At 38.8% G+C, this 14,726-nt stretch overlaps 1 protein-coding gene across 4 annotated transcripts in view; it reads left to right on the top strand.

Annotated features, from left to right (window-relative positions):
* Positions 1-1,366: 1,366 nt before the first annotated feature.
* The window catches only part of DICER1 (dicer 1, ribonuclease III), a 65,354-nt gene continuing 51,994 nt past the window's right edge, over positions 1,367-14,726 (top strand). For 2 of the 4 annotated variants that reach the window (XM_057383633.1, XM_057383630.1), the window contains exon 1: positions 1,444-1,617. The gene's annotated coding sequence lies outside the window, so the exon portion shown is untranslated. Of the gene's footprint in view, positions 1,388-1,439; positions 1,618-14,726 lie in introns of those variants that run through there. The other 2 variants (XM_057383632.1, XM_057383634.1) reach the window with 2 other exon arrangements.

Below are 14,726 nucleotides of genomic sequence, written 5' to 3'. Positions count from 1 at the left end.
GGATGCTTTTTCAATGCTATAAAAATACCTAGTACTGTAACATTTAACAACATAATGGCAGGAATTACAGAAGATGTGCTCTAAACAGCAAGAGAGGTTTAAAACAAGAAAATTATTAATTTGATAGTACCCCAGGCCTCTGTATCACTTTTAATCTGAAATAATTTTACTTGGGTTGTTTTAAATGAACCTTAGGAGTGCTGCAGTCCGCTTTATCTTTTCATACTGATTTTGTAGGCACAATTGTGTTACAATGGCAAGTCCCTGGTAAAGAGCAGATGGAATAAGGGAGGCTGGACCTCCAGCAACAGATCTTCCATTGAAAACACACTGCCTTCAGTACAATTTACAAGGCTGGCCAGAAGTGACATTGCATTTACAGTCATCTTCTTTATTAGGCACCAAGGCAAATCACCATCCAGTCCTTGTGCAAGCACATGTGATCACAGCAGACTCTCACTTGGTCCCCTGGCTTAACACAAATGTGACATTCTTCACTGCTGGCTAAAGGGTTTTGGTGGTGGCAAAACCTTACACTACACCAGCTCTTCAATCCCGGACATTACAGGGCACTTTTAAAAATATTTGGTAGCAACTGGTAATAGGTACTCAAGCAAAGGATGTTGCCGAGAAACTGGAGTGAGACCAGTTTTCCAGCCAGTCACAACCTGCCTCAATGACATAAGGAGATGCTGCTTTGGGAGCCCACATAACCAACCACTTCCAGCCGTCCTTTCGTCTCCCACCTTTTGGGTCCAGTACCAGCAAGGGCTGAAGGCTCTCCAGTGGAAAAGCAGCACTTTGCCTGCGGCAGGAAGGTGACCTCTGATGGAAACGGCCACCCGTGTGCGTAGAAAGATGCGATTTTGTTACACAGTCATGAAACAGCTCAGTGGTGCTCTGTCCAGACATTGCCAAGAGGGGATCACCTTTTCCCCTAGGGCTTGCGGTGCTATAGAACAACCCCACTCCCTCAGATCCGTCTCTCCACAACCAGCCTTGCCCTAGTGACCCAAGGAGCGAAGGCCCAGCCCTCAAACCCCCCCCAAGATGGCGGGAGCCGCCCTCGCCTCCGCGCGCCCGCCGCCCCCCGCCTCAGCGCGCGAGGCGCGTCCGCGCGCAGCGCACGGCCGAGGGTTCGCAGCACTCCGGCGGGGGAGGGGAGGGAGCGCGCACGCACGTGARCGCCCGGGCCGCCCGGCGGCTCCCYGGCAATCGCTGTATCCCGCCGTCCCATTGGCCGCCTAGCGAACCTTTCACCTTTTACCCGGCTTCGGCGGCCAATCGCCTACTTCCTCTCATATGTAGGCGATGCGGAGCGTGCGGACTGCGCAGGGCGGCATTCTCGGAGCGAGGTTGCGCCGCGGGCGCTGGGCGGCCCCCGTTGGTACGGGCGGGAGGGGCGGGGGCGGCGCTCTGTTTGCGTAGCGCCGGCCGTAGCGCAGGGGCAAGGGAGGGAGGGGGAGGCCGTCCCGGGCCCAGGTGAATGGAGGGACCTGACAGCTGCAGGGACTGAGGCGGCGGCGGCGGCGGGGAAATGGCGGTGGCGGCAGCGGGAGCACAATGAGAAGCGGCCTGTAGTGGGGGGAAGCGCCGGGCTGGGTCCGGTCCGAGCAGGTAGGAGATGGCGCCCCGGGAGCTGCATGGCGGCCGAACGCGGGTGTGTCGCGCCCGCCGGCCGCAGCTCCCGTGTCCCCGGCGTCGCCGCCAGCGGGGTGGGATGGCGGCAGTCTCTCTCTCCCGAGGCCCGGGCAGCATTGCCCCACCTCCGCCCCAGCGGCCGCCAGTACCCACGCCCGGGCCCCGGGATCGGCCTGGGCAGCTCCCCCGGCGCCCGTGGGGCCCGCACGGCTGGGCCTCGCTGCGGCTCCGCTCGGCTTTGTCTGTGAGCGGCGCCCCCGGGCAGCCGCGCCGGAGCCTCTCGGGGGCTCTGGGGCCTTCCCGCCGTGTCCTCATGGGCCCGGGGAAAGCAGTGGGGGGTGGTGAAGGAGTTTCCACTCGGCAGTGCTGATCTTAAAGGCGATATAAGAATGTCTTGGCTCTCCTCTTTGCTTCCTCTCCATCCTTTTCCAGGGTCTAAAGGAAGGCAGATCCAAACAAACCTTGTACGGCGTGAACGTGCGTTGAAAAATTAAAGCTTAAAAAGACATAATTTTGCACAGGACTTTGTTGCTATGTTAGGTAGTATAGAAAAAGTCTGAATCAGTAGGAAATAGGAGGGTGATAGTGATATCTGGAAAAAAAGGTAATTTTTGTGTGTACTATGCTTAATCAGAAATCAGAAATTAGTGTTTAAAAAAAGTGACCCTCATGGTGAATAGTGAATCTTAGTTAACTGCTAACAGTTCGGAGGATATTTGGCACTTCAGATCAGTTTTGAGTATTTTTGAGTATGTTAAGATTTTGGTCTTCAAGTTATGTGGTGGGCTCAAGTGGTGAAAGTGTATAGGCTGGCAGATTGTTTTCCGCTTTCTTTCCCTAAACGTGGCAGTCAAGACAATTAACTTTGCAGATACCCAGTTTGCCGTGTTTTATGTGGTTTTTTTTTTTTAATAAGCCACTCTGGATACTCTGATGAAATGCTGACTGCACGTGTATGTTCAGTAGGCTGGGTGGTGCTTGTTTTAGCAAGTTCATACAGACACTAACCGAAATTCATTTCATAGTTATTCTCTTAAGATCCTTTCTGAAGAGGGTTTTTCTTATTGACTGCCTCCATATCGTGGTCTGTGAGGTTTGAAGATGATACTAGAAGTTTTCAGCTGGAAGGTGCTTTTTTCGTGTTTAATATTTAGATTGCTATGGATTTAAAATATGTATATATTTATTCAGAAGTGTTGGCTTTGATTTAGCTACTGCTGTTCTTCATCTGCTTCCTGATGATACAGTTCTGTGAAAGTGGCATCTCAGTACTTGACAGCCACAGAGTGATTAATACAAGAATTAACAGTTAAGTGAGAAGGAAATGGTATCAATATGTCATTATATAAATCTGTTCTTAGTCCTTAGGTTTAATACTAAATGCAGTTTGGGTATTTTCCTTTTATGTCTCTTCTACATTAAAAAGGTTGTATATGGGTAAGAGAAAGGTAGATTGAAAATGGACTGGGGGTTTTCACGTGACAAATGGCATTCTAATAATGGAATAACAAATATCACAAAGAGAGTTATGAAGAAAGTACAGTAGAGAAGTGTTGTTTGTTTGCTTGTTTCCCCCGCTTTTTAAAGATTGCTTTATGTTACAAACTGAAAAGAAATCCAATACTCCTTTACACTGTGTATAACTGAAAGACACGGTGCATCAGCTTGTGTGGAATACCGGAAGTTTTACAGGAAAATTGAAACGATTGATTCGTAGTCAAAATCATCTGAGGATATAAAAACAAGAGTATCTTTTGAGTCTTGGCAAACATCAAGGTGGCTGGTCCACGGAAGGTACTCCTGCCTGTCCTGTGATTATACAGCTCCTTACATGTGTATCCACTGCCTACTGGTAGTGGGAAGTCAACCAAGCTATTTTGTCTCATGTATTACACTAATTTTTTTTAAAAAATTACACTTTTTAGTGTATTATTAAGAAATACCTTGATCGTCTGTAGCATACAAGAAGGAAAAAAACAAAACCTGCAGTTAAAAAAAACAGTGCATTGTCATGGAGTCTTTTATGTAGTCCATTGATGTTTCTCATTTCCCACTTTAGAAATGTGTGCGGTACTTTGCCACTTTTTCAGAAAAGTGTATGGATTTGCTTCAGCACAACTGCCCAAAGTTTGAATATCACTACTTGACCCATGTTGGATTTCTATATGAACTGACTAAATGTGCATTGATCTGTGTTGAATGCAAATTACTGGCAGAACCAAATGCAAACATGCATTCTTAAAAGACYGAGGAGTTATTTAGTAAAATGGATAAGGGAGCTGAAATAATCTGATTTCTCTTTAGATAGGATTTAGAATATAAGTGAGTGCAAGAGTTCAGGAAGATTTTGAAAAGGCTTCTAGGGCTTTAGGGATAACGAGCGTTATACTGAGTGCTAAGGCTACAGACAGGATTTTTGTTTTGGGGCATAGGTTAGTCTGTTGGGAAGCAGGTAGAACTTTAGAACATTCTGAGATCGGTTGTTCTCTTGTTCAATAATTTTTTTTATGACTTCTTTTCCTTCTCATGTAGGTAATACAAACTAGGGAGTGTAGTGAGCCTGATGGATTTGTTGGCAGAACAGCAAGATGGCTCCTGCGTCCTAATGCCTGACTGTGTAACCACTGGCCATCTGTATCCCATCGCCTTCATGTGTTCCACAGTAATTTCTTCAGACTGATAGCAGAAGTTTGGTTTTATTTATGTATTTTTTTAGGAAGTGCTACCTGTAAAGAAAGTTAAAGTATAATTACAGTATTGTGTAGAGCAGGAGCTTCTGTATAAATCTCTGCAATGTGCTTTTAGAACGCTATATCCTGAAGGCTAAGAATAGTTGGAGTAGATCAGAAAGCATTATTTTTCTTTACATCTTCCAGATGTCTCATCCTTTAGCCTTTTGTGACTACCATATGTATTGTGATAAACGAGAAGAGAGGAAACCTGATACATAGGAAAAATGAAAAGCTAATTTTTTAGCTGAAGTTACAGTCTTTGTTGGCGCTTCAAGTTTTGGTGTTGAAACTGTGTTGATAGTTTGGGGATATGGTGGCTTTAGGACTTTTAGTAAAATAAACATTCTAGAAGACTTAATTTAGAGAACAAAATAGTGCCAATTCTAATGCATGCCATGATATTATATTAAGTGAACTCTTGGTTTTGGTAGTTCTTGCATGCCTTATCTAGTAACATAATTTTTCAAGTTTGCATGCTGAGCAGTGTATCTGGAACTCGCTTGTTATTTCTGCTCTATAGTTCAGGCTGCATTAGTTAAATCAGTTTCCATTATATTTGTTGCCTTTAAAATCATACTATCAAGAAGGAGAGAACTGAAACTTGTATGAAGAAATTTGCATGCATTGTTGAACAGCTGCAGGTGTTGAAATGTCGTCTAGTGGGAAAGGGAAGAAAGAGCAATATTGTCCACCTTCTTCTGTCACAGATATTCCAGGATCCAAGAGACTTCAGTATTGCTTGTCATGACCCTTCCTTTAAGTGCAGTACATTTAAGTGCAGTACATTTGTGAATCTGTGATCCGTGTTTTGGTTGGCACAGGTGTTATTACTGAGTCCCTTCTTACCAAGGTGAAAAATCAAAAGTGTTCTCTCTTGCTCTTTGCTAATGATAGTAGAAGGCCTTGGTTTGCTATGCTTTCTTCTCTTTATGTCACTCAGTGAGTGGCTTGGTACTTCTGTGATGTAAGCTGGCATGATCAGTTTCTGCCCATGTTTTAAATCCTTTGTTACTCTTCATAAAACATTAGTTTCTTTGTGTTCAGTGAATAAGCGTGAGAGGTCTGAGGTGCAGCAGGATGGCTATGAACTTGAAGGCTTCGTTGCAGGAAACAGGTGGTCAGTTTGGGAGTGTTTTAGCTAGCCTTGGTTTTTTTTGGTTTTTTTTTTTTTTTTGTTTTAATATCTATAACCCTTTTTAAAAAGAAAATTGTACCAATGCACACACAAACACACAAAAACGCCCTAACCTGTTTGAACCAACCCCTTATTGTTAACAAAACCTGATTTCCAGTACCTGTCTCCTCTTTTGGAATCTGATTCTTGATAATTTGTCAAGCCATATAGCAGCCTTTTCTTCAGCTGAAATGCTAACAAGTAGCTGGTAATAGTACAAAAATTTCTCTTGAAAATAGGAATTTAGGATTTTTTTTWAATCTTTTTTTTTGRAAACTGAATAGGAGTTTTAGAACTGCTCACTGATTGCATAAATGTCCTTTCCTTAGGAAGTGAGGTAAATACATCTTGCTTTTTAAAGTTAATTTGTTTGACTCCATTGAATGATTTGGCYATGCAAGCATGTCTGGGCTGGCTATTGTTGCAATTCATGTTTCTCTTTTGTTTGCAAAGTCTGCTTTGTTTTTGATCTAGATCAAATTTCTTACACTTTCTTTGAACAGTTACTGGCCTCTTAGGATATTTTTGCTCCATATTTTTTTCCAAGTAGAAATTAAAAAGACTTGCCTGTCTAAAGTTGAAGTTTCCTTGTAGTTTGCAGTAAAAACTTCTAGAGGTGATCTGAATTCTCCCCAACATTCAAACCATAGAAGACCTAATTTCTCTCACTGAGTTTTCTTAAGTTAATTCAGGTATTTTTGTTTTCACTCTTTCTTTTGAGTGTGACTTTCAAGTGCATAAATAAAATTTATTCAGATGTTTACATTTTTCAGATGTTTATATTCTGCATACATTAAAACATTGAAATGTATTTTATCTGACTTATTAACTGGGAATTCATAATATTCATTGATAGTATTTCTTCTTTATTCTGGCTATTAGTGTTTGGGATCAATTTCAAGAATGACTTTTAATTCCTCACTTAAGCYATGTATTTCTGAGCAGGCAAACCTGTCTGTCTTTCTGTACCTTTATGGTCAGTGGCTACTGGGCTTTTGTTTTTGGAAGAAGACATAAAATGGGAGTGCTTACAATACAGCTAAAAGCTCTGGGCAGTCAATTTTTTTTAGTGACCCACAGCCTTTGGCCATCTTTCAACTAAATTTAAATGCTTATATTATCAGCTTGCTATATAAAGTTGTTAAGAAGTGATACAAGCCTGGTGAAAATTTTTTTTCATGATTCTTGCTGTCTGACATAGTGCTATCTCAATGACCTCCAAGACTGTGAAAACCAGATAATAGGCATAAAAAAATACTTCTTAAAACAAAAAAACTCCATACAAACCCACATTTAAACCTCTGTTTCTGCTGCATGTTGTTGGAGTCCCCAAGATGTGTGTGTTCTTGTCATTTATTCTTCTTGGTACTTACACTTTCCTGTTTTTGTGAAACCAAATAAGAGAAAAATTGGAATACGAGGATTTTCTACCAGTTCAATGAACAGTCAGCATGAATGGCAGAGGCTTTAGAGAGAAGTGATGGAAGCATGTTACTGAGAGACATGGGATTATCCTTGTATCTTTTTCATTATTTCTGCAGTTACTCTCAGCCAGGTCTCATGGACTGCCTTACACTTTTTATAACTTGTAAAAAAAGTATGTGAAGAAAGTTTTTCCGTTCTTCATTATTTTTAAAGGATATTGAATCMCAGCATTGGCCTCATGAGTTCACTGACACTATAGAAAGATAGCAAGCTGTAAGTGGTAGGGCAACAAGAAACTTTCAAAGATTTTAAATAAAAAATAAAGATATGTATAGCCAGGTATTCCTAGAAATGTATACYCAATATGTCCATAGGTCTATCTGCTGAATAGATCAGTTGATTTGTTTGCTGTGTGATCACAAAGGCTATGTGTTAATGAAGTCTTCCACCACAGAAGTCTAGCTATACCACCTACTGAGCAATTTGAAAACAATGAGTTTGAGGCATGATGGTTGATGAAGCTCTGGAGGAGGAAGAGTGTAGGTTTTAGGAAGGTAATGCATTTTTATCTTCAAGTATTTAATTGAGAAAAGGATTGGAAGAATGCCAAAAACATTTATGAGCTCCCTGGCTCTTTGAAASACATGATTAACTTCCAGGAGATGAGCAATTTCCCCTATCATAATCCTTGCATAGTTAATGCTTTGCTGTGCTGAAGTTGGGAAGTTAAACCTGCCTTGATTCATAGTAAATTGTCTGGGAAAGGGTCTTCTAAAGACTGTGTGTTACTTAAACTGAACACAGGATGAGTTTTTAGTGACAAAATTTACAATTTGTTAAAACTGTCTAYTGACCAGTTATTATCTCAGCAGATGAGTGTTTGCAAGGAATTACTGGATGATTTTAGGGCATTAGGCACAAAGATGAAGCAGGTGCTGATTTCTGGCAAGCATTTTGAGTAGTATGCCAATAATGCTACTAATGTATACATTACCAGTTACTAAGAGTTGTTAAAGCCTTTTATCGGTTCATCCAGTTATTGCTTTCTGTTGCTGCTAGGTGTTTCTTCTGGCACCACTCAAATAGTTTTGGACTACACAGCAAGAAGTTTTAGGTTTGTATTTTTAAATTTATTGTTCTTAGTGTAAGACAGTTCAGCAACATTTGGCAATAGAGAAGAAACGCTGGTGCCTGATTATAAATGTCGCAGTCAAAAACCTGTTGAATCCAATTTCCTTGTTTTCTGTAATAAAGGCATTCAAGTGGCTGTCAGAATGGATGATGAGCATTTCCCCATGCCAACTCTAATACTCCTCTGATCCATATAAACTACTTAATTCAGCTTGCTGAATCAGTAGAAAACTTGCCTAGGTCAAAGAAAAAAAAAGTCTCCCAGTTATATTGTCCTGAACTATTTTTCTCTCAGAGTCGGACAAGTGTCAAAGCTGTTAGAGAAGGGAAGGAACAATGACAGTGGGGTTTGCTTCATTGAACACTAGGTTGTCATCAGACTAGATTAACAGTCTCATGAAAACCTTCCCCAAAATACTACTTCTCACCTATTAATTGAAATAATTGTATCATGTTTTTCTTGATTTTCTACTTTCTCACTGTTAATAGCTGCTGTTGCAAACAGCAGTTGTGTTATAGCAGTAGTTTTGTGGGTTTGTGTATAAAAATCAGCTGTGGTAAACGGAGGGAAAAATTATGCTACRAAAATTGAATAAAAATACAATGGGATTTAATAACTCCCGTAGTGAGTACTGTTCTGAGATTCAAACAACTTTTTAATAAAAGGTAACTACAATCAGTGCAGTAATCAAGATGGAACACTTAGACTAGCTGTTAGCTTGGCAAATTCAGATCTGAAGTTATAAACTATTCATTCTTGTTTAAAACYTCTCATTTTTATTTAGTGGTAATTTGTTGCTGTAACTCCATAATTAAGAATCTGTACAAGAAACTGCTTAAAATTTTAGGACTTACTTTCCATTTTACCTCAAATGCAGTGATTATATGTTCCAAGACACTAATATAATCAGATACAAATCAATGACTTAATAACTTTGTTATTAAATTTTATTAGAAATGAATGTTTTTCTCTGTCCAGTTTTCCATTCTTATGAAAGTGATGGAGTGAGGGTTTTTTGTAACGCTGTGTTCAAGTTCTCAGGTATAATCTGATTAAAACTCTGATATATAATCAGTATAATCTGATTCAAAAACTCTTCAAAGCTCAGTGTTTCCATTTTAGTGAGGGAAGGGGAAATCATTGTCCTGATTTAAAAAAAAAAACAATCAAAACCCTTAAAACTAACCACCATTGTGTTCAAACAAAACCARACAACTCTCTAGTGTGTTTGCCATTAATGTGGTAAAACTATGTAATCGCTCATTTGAAAACTGAGCTTTAGGACTCCTCTGTCCAGAGCAGAATTAGCTATATAAGTATGTGGGTAGTTCAAAAGTAATAGGTTGGAGTAGTTGAGAGAAGTATATCACCTTTGTAATCTGGAAAATTTTTGGCTTTCCTTCCCCACTTTCTGCCTAGAAATAAAAATTACCTTTTCCCTTCCCTRTCCTGGTATTTGTTGCTAAGCTTCATTGAAACAAGCATTTCTGAAGTTTTATTGTAAAATGAATTAATGATACTAATTCATCTCAGCAACAGTTTACTCTGTGTGATTTCTTTCATTCTATTTGGCTCTAGATGTGGTCACAGATTGCCTGGAAACAGTTGTGGGGGCAGCAGGTAGATTGAAGAGTGAGTAAGAGTGATACTCTTGGGGGTCTGTCCCAGTTTAATACCCYGTGCAGTGTTAAATGCATGGTAACCTGTGATCTGGAAGCCTTTATTATAGAGCATTTTGTTTTGCTGCTGAGTGAAAATTAAAAGAATCGTTTTGTTTACATCAGGAATGTATTTCTTTGATTGTTTTAGAAAAATTTATACAATCAGTTACAGATTTTTGTAAGAATATTTGAGAAAGCTAAAGTGAAATACTGATCTGGTAAAATGCTAGGATGTAAAAACTGTGCATATGCCATGTGCTTAATCCTACTAGAAGAGGAGTAATAAGGTCACTTCTCAGTGACAGCTTGCTTGTAAGGGTTTAACACACTTTTCCTTTTGAATGAACTTTATTGCTTTGGTGGATCAGTCTCAGTTTCTCTAATGTCTTGTCTGTGCAATGAGGTCAAACTTACAAATTATTGACTTAAAAATTATATATCTTTAAAACTTAATTTCAAAGCTACTTTTCTATTACGTGTCTTAGAGGCCTAGAGGKTTTTTTYCTTGTTCTTTTTTTTTCCATCAGGTTTAGTATGTATTTGAAGTAACTTGAATTGCAAATTAAAAAATGACGAAAACAATAATTTCTTAAAATCTTTAGCTGAAGAGAAGTGAGTGATTTCATGYTCAGGGTTGAGAAAGCAGTGCTGAGGAAGAAGAGGGAAATCTCCATTGAAAGTTAGGCATATAATCTGCTTAAATCATTCTGGAAGTCATCAATTATCTGCCTCTTTAGGCATCTTAATGCGTCTGTGTATGCCTACTCAAATAAGCTGCTCATTAGCTGATGAAAGCAAATGATTAGTCAATGAAATTGAAAGTCACTTGTATTTAAATATTTATTCTGAAGAATTTAAAGTTTTGTTATTATTATAACTGTAATATATGTTTGCATTAATTGAGTTACAAGTTCTTTCCAAATACCATAGTATTCAGGGGGAGGTTGTTCTGCATAATTCAATATAAGAATTAATAGGTAAATGGTATGATTACTTGAATTTTAATGGCTGTGATACTGTTCTCCTAATTAGATGCCTATGTTGTGAATCAGCAGAAATGATATCAATATGGATGCACGTGTTTCTAAGGAAAGCTACGAAAGCAATATGAGTTCCTAACTAGTAGGGTAGTTATGTAAGAACCTTAGATACAAGCTTTCCCAGTATAAATCTGAAATGTTTACCAGTATAAATCAAAATTAGGGACGTTAATGCCTCTGATTTGACTTACTGTACTGGCATGTTAACGGTGGAGTAATTTACTTCAATTTGCTYGATTAGTCCCCTGTTGTTGAATGAAAATATTTGATATTTAAAGACTTTTAGTAAGGTTTGGGTTTTGTGGGGTATTTTTTGGTTGGCTTTTTTTTTTTTTTTAATCTAAAATACCTCTGCTTTTTCAAATCCTTGATTGCATTCATATATTTTCTGGTTTACTTTTAGAAACTTGATCCTTTCCTTTAATTCTCTCATAACTAGGTCGAGTTCTTTGTCACTTACATGCTCCCAGTGCTTCTTCTGATCCAGCTTGTCTGACTGCATGTTCGTTACAGCTGCCCTTCAGTTCTGTGCTGCTTCATGGATGTTTTCAGAGAGTCTGGGTTTGATTGATCTCTGGAGAAACATAGTCTGACTTGCTGGAATTGGTCATCTGTAGGGTACTGTGAAAATAAAYGAGGGTAAGAAAATATTCTTAATCCAGTACTCATCATTAAGTGAAAGAATTGCAGTGTGTGGAGAGCTGCCTGGATGGACTTGAGTGATACGGTCATAACTGTGGGAGATTATGTGAATTTGCATTTTGTATTCAGAATGGTGGATATCTGTTCCACTGCTTAGCTCATTCTCCTGTCATTTCCACGTCATTCCTTCTCAGTCACCAGCAATGTACCTTCCAGGCCCTTAATATTTTCTTTTGGTAGGTCTTAATGTATCCAGAGTAGAAGCTGAGCATAGCACCAGCAGAAAGGAGAGATAGTTCAGGTTCTGCTGATGCAGCTGCCAGTCAACCTCACAGAATCTGGCTGCATTTTTTTCTGAAAATTGAGAACTGTTGAATTAAGAAAACACTTAATGGTTTTTGCTCATAGTTTCTTGATATTGGCTGCTTAATGTTGCTGCAATAAAGCTATTATACTTCTGGTAATTAGATGATACCAGGCATCRTAATTGGTGGTTTGGCAGTGTTGATGCAAACTACAACTAATGTGGTAAGAACGGGATGGAATTCTTTCTTATGCTTTGTATTTTCTATTTTTTGATAACCAGGATTTGTGGAGCTGGTAATCCCAGATAAAGCAAAATCTGCTATGTTTTTTTCAGACAAGAGTCTCGACTCAAACTTGTATGTTTATGTTCTGCCCTGAAAWTGCCCGCGTATGTACTGCCCTGAAAATGCAGTTCACAACTGACTGAATTACAGGACTATATTTTAATATTACAGAGGAAAGCAACTCTCTTCAGCTGATGGCTGTGGACTGGGGTCCTGTATATATGTGTGTCTTTTTTGATACAGTATGTGTCAGTAATACAAACAGGGTCTGGAATTGAAACAAACAYAGGAATATATAAAGTCTGAGTTGTGCTTAGCAGAAGAGTTAATTTACAGGTGTAGTGCTATATTAACTTGGTTACATTGCTTCCATAGTTTCAGAAACCCTCAGTTACACCATTTATAGGCATTTAACTCCTTTAAAACATTATTTTTCAGGCCTGAGTAGTTTGAGATAATAATATAAAAAAGTGGAATTAACAAAAATATAATTTCTCTTTCCTTCTAATTTGTCTCTATTATTATTAAATGAGCATTCAATAGATGCTGTATTCAGTAAACCACAACTGCTTTTATGTCTGGAACAATCCCRTCATTTGCATTTTTGGGAATGCTTTTGCATATATACAGGAGTAGCTCTCACTCCATTCTAAAAAATAAAGGGTAAAAAGTTATCTCCACCTTTACACCTCACCCCCCTTTTTTAATGATGATTGTAGCAAAACAGCCTATTTTAGTGTTTAAAGCTTTTATTCTCATGCAACAAGGAGGAACAATTTGGATACTTTTTTTTTTTAACTCACACAGTTAAGAGTATCCATCATTGTATGTTATGAGCAGATCTAATGTGGAAAATTGGACTAATGCTTTACTGGATTGAAGGGATTCTTAATTGAAGGGATTCTGGAATCTACATGGCWTTAGGGAGAGATACCTGTTAATATCCATTCAGAGAACTTTCTCAAGGATACCTATTTTACCTCAATTTATTCTTTTTCATTTTGCATTTGTTGTGCTATTGGGGAAGATTGATGGATGAATCAGGAGTGGGTCTGTTTTCTGATTTGGATCTCTGCACTACAAGGTTTAATAAGTGCTTAGTTGTAACAGTATTGGAGCTAAGGGACCTTTATCAACCAATTACCTCACTGCTAACACAGGAGTTTTTTTATGTTTGACCTTGTTCCAGCTTTCATGGTTGATCATAATGTGTTAAGCTTTCAGAGGAGGGAATAAAATACAAAGCTTCTCAGTAAATATTTAGACACCGATGACCCCATATATTGGGGAAAGGACACTGTCCCCGCTGTGTTTTGTGGATCTTGAATATTTTTATTTTTCAGCTTCAGTCATGATTCCATATTTACTCCTAAATGTAACAATTCCATTTAAAGCATCTATTAAAAAAAGAAGCTTTCATTGAAGGTAGAAAGTTTTAAAGTTATTTAGCATACATGTAAGTCCTCAAATCCTTGCAAACCACTCCAGTTTTTCTTACCTACTGACAGTACACAAAACAAGCATGTCTGCTCTCATAGTTATTTTTTATCACTTTATCTCACATAAGGACTTCAGCTCTTCCATCACTACCTTTTTGCCAACTAAATTCTTGAATATGTCTGATTTCAGTATTGTGTCAGTTGTTCTGCAAGGTCAGCATTGCTACAGCTAACCTGTGATATGAAAATGYTACATGAAGCTTGAAGTTTTATACAGTTAAAATATAATATTTATAGCTTCTCACCTCTTTTGAATCCCTGGCAGTGTGCAAATATTCRCTTTGTTGGACAGTATTGAAAAATGAAGATAGATGCATTAAAAATTAAAAATGGTTAATTGATATGACCTGCTGAAGTCTTACATTAGTTTAACTGTGAAAAACTGAAAGGAATGCTCGTGTTCTCATCTAAGTGCATGTATTTACATAGAAGGAAATAACTATATCTTTTCCACTGTGGAATTAATTCAGATAATTTTACAGYCATTCACATTTATTCTGCTCTTCTCTTGTGCGAGAGCCCTTGCAACACTGTTGGTTTGCCACAAGAGCATTTTCATAGAATTGTAGAATTCCATATGATTTAGGGGAAAGACCCCTAAAATCTACCCATCAGTGTAAGATTGCCCAGTCCACACAAAACCATGTACCTAAGTGCCACAGGTACGCATTTTGTTTAATACCTCCAAAGGTGTTCACTCAACCTGAGCAGCATCTTCATCTTTAGATATTCTTATGTGTTCCAAAAGAAAGGCAAAGACAAACCCAACAAGAAGCAAACAAAAAAAAMCAAACCAAAAATACGGCAGCCCAGTGGGCCTATGGAAGTGTTTTGGAACTTATTCACATATTTTCCTTCAATAAAATGAAATAATCAAGTATGCTTTTAGTTTCTTGCGGGTTTTTTTTTCCTCCCCTCTGGTGTTCTTTCTCTGGAGATTGAATTCTGTGGCAGCTGAGGAGCTTTGAATGTCTTCTGAATTTGGGAGGAAAAAAAGTTTCTTTGTACTGCATATTTTTCTGAACTTAATTACTAACTTCATCTCAACTTCACATAAAAGAAAATTACAGTAGTGTATCCTCAAGTTTGTTGCAGGGAAAGGCCAAGTGAAGACAGGTAGTGTATTTGGTAAGAAGTCTTTCTTTTTTGGGATGACATTAAAAACCACGAAGCATGAAGTGTGCAGTAAA

Source organism: Malurus melanocephalus, unplaced genomic scaffold (assembly GCF_030028575.1).
Source record: "Malurus melanocephalus ecotype Western Australia unplaced genomic scaffold, MMel_1.1 scaffold_646, whole genome shotgun sequence".
Lineage (NCBI taxonomy): Eukaryota > Metazoa > Chordata > Aves > Passeriformes > Maluridae > Malurus > Malurus melanocephalus.
This window is presented reverse-complemented; position numbering and strand designations above follow the sequence as displayed.